We start from the raw sequence: 2,408 nt of genomic DNA, 5'->3' as shown, positions 1-2,408 counted from the left end.
TGACCTGCTTGAGTTCCAGTCCTGACTTCCTTTGGTGATGAACAGCAATTTGGAAATGTAAGCTGAATAAACCTTTTCCTCTCCAACTTGCTTGTTGGTCATGATGTTTGTGCAAGAATAGAAACCCTGACTAAGATAGTGAGCTACATGAAGTTATTAGAATGAACAAGAAATACTAAATCAGATCATTTACAATTTGAAAATGTAATAGGAAAAAAAATCAACATATAATAAGAAGAAAGCACATGTGATATATGGTAATATATTCTGAATGCAGTAGCTACTGTACAAGGTGTGGTGTCCTTACCTGAGCAAATTAACACATATCCTGGTACATGGTAGGCAGCTATTGGTCTGATCATATGCCTTTTTCTGGGTACTTGTCCATAAGGACCACCCAGAAACAATCTGTAGACAAAGCCAGCAGTATACCTTTAGAGTTTTACCTCAAGGATATATTAACTTTCCAGCACTGTATATACAAACCATCATGTTGGTACACAGTATTGATGACATATGCTGATTGGACCAAGTGAGCAGGAGGTAGCAAAAATTTTAGACTTGTTGGTAGCATGTATGTACATTAGAGGATGGGAAATAAATCAAGCAAAAATTCAAGGGCCTTCTACCTCAGTGAAATTCTTAGGAGTCTAATGGTGTGGGCATGCTGAGATCTTTCTTCTAAGATGAAGAATATGTTATTTTATCTGGTCCCTCTCTCCACCAAGAAAGAAGCACAATTTACTGGGCCTATTTGAGACGGAATATTCCTCACTTGAATGTATTATTTCTGCCCATAAACCAAGTTACTTGGAAAACTGCTAGCTTTGAGTAGAGCTCAGAATGGGAGAAAAGCTATTCAGCAGGTCCAGGCTGCTGTGCAGGCTGCTCTACAACTTAGACCATATGATCCAGCAGACCTGATGGTACTTGAGTCATCTCTGGAAGATAGAGATGCTATTTGGAGCCTTTGGCAGTCTGCCATAGGTGACTCAAAAAAGAAAACCTTGGAGTTTTGGAGCAGAATTTTACCATAATCTGCAGACAAATATTCTCCCTTTGAGAGATAGCTCTTGACCTGCAATTGGACTTTAGTGGAAACTGAACATTTGGCAATGGAACAGCAAGTTAACCCAAGACCTGAACTGCCCATCATGAGCTGAGTGTTAGCTGTGACCCTTTAATACAGTTTTTCCATCTTGTGCTGACCCAAAACCATAAAATTATTTCATTGCTACTTTACAACCTTAATTTTACAAATGTTGTTATAAATTGTAATGAAAATATCTGTATTTTCTGGTGGTCTTTCAAATGACCCATTTCTCCAAAGGGGTTTTGACTCACGGATTGAAACCTGCTCCTTTAGGGTATCTCTTGCTACTATGTCCTGTGACTGAAGTCAACAGGAAACTACAACAACCTAATCCAAGCAGAGTGACAAATGAAACAGATACTTCAGGCATGAGAGTATGGGTCACTCATCTAGGAAAAGAAATCTGATGAGGTACTTGCTGAGGTGAAGAAAATACAGAATGGGTAATAGAGGGAGGTAGTTACAAATACCAGAGTGTCCTTCAAGGGGCATTGCCACCCAGTCTAAATTTATAGTGTGTTTTTGCTTGTTCAAGGAAGGGATAGTTCTATCATGTTTGGCATAATTATGACCTGATTAAACATAAATATATTTGTGGTTGTACATGGTATAGTTACATTGTATTAGGAATAATTATGAACTGGTTACTATTTTCATTTAGGATTTAAGCATGGCATAGGAGATAAGATTGTGTGTCAAGTTGATAAGAGATGGATATGTGATGGTTATTCTTAGTTGTCACCTTGGCTACATCTGGAATTAACGAAAACCCAGATGACTGGATACATGTGGGTGATGTCTTTCTTAATTGAATCATATAAAGTGAGAAGACTCACTACTAATCTGGATATTTGAGGTTGGAATATGTACTTTTACTATGGACTACCTCTTCTAGAAGCTTATGTAAAGAACAAGGAAGAAGAAAGGTTAATGTCTCTTTGTTTGGCATTAGAGCCTACTTCTTTGGGATTCTGGGCTATACTGAAAACCAGTTGAGACTTCCAGCCTTGTGGACTGAGAAACTACTGGATTCTTAAACCTCCTGTTGATAGAAATTTATTGATGAACTATCTGGACTACAGGTTGTAAGCCATTAAAATAAAACCCATATATAAAACCATGTACACACGTATAAATAAATATTATCTGATGAGGTACTTGCTGAGGTGAAGAAAATACAGAATGGGTAATGAGGTGAAGAAAATACAGAATGGGTAATAGAATATATATAGATTTTCAATTCATAAGTTCTGTTCCTCTAAAGAATCTTGACTAATACACCCTGTCTCAAAAAAAAAAAAAAAAAAAAAAAAAA

The sequence above is a fragment of the Mus caroli genome, chromosome 12 (assembly GCF_900094665.2).
Source record: "Mus caroli chromosome 12, CAROLI_EIJ_v1.1, whole genome shotgun sequence".
In the NCBI taxonomy this organism is placed as follows: Eukaryota; Metazoa; Chordata; class Mammalia; order Rodentia; family Muridae; genus Mus; species Mus caroli.
This window is presented reverse-complemented; position numbering follows the sequence as displayed.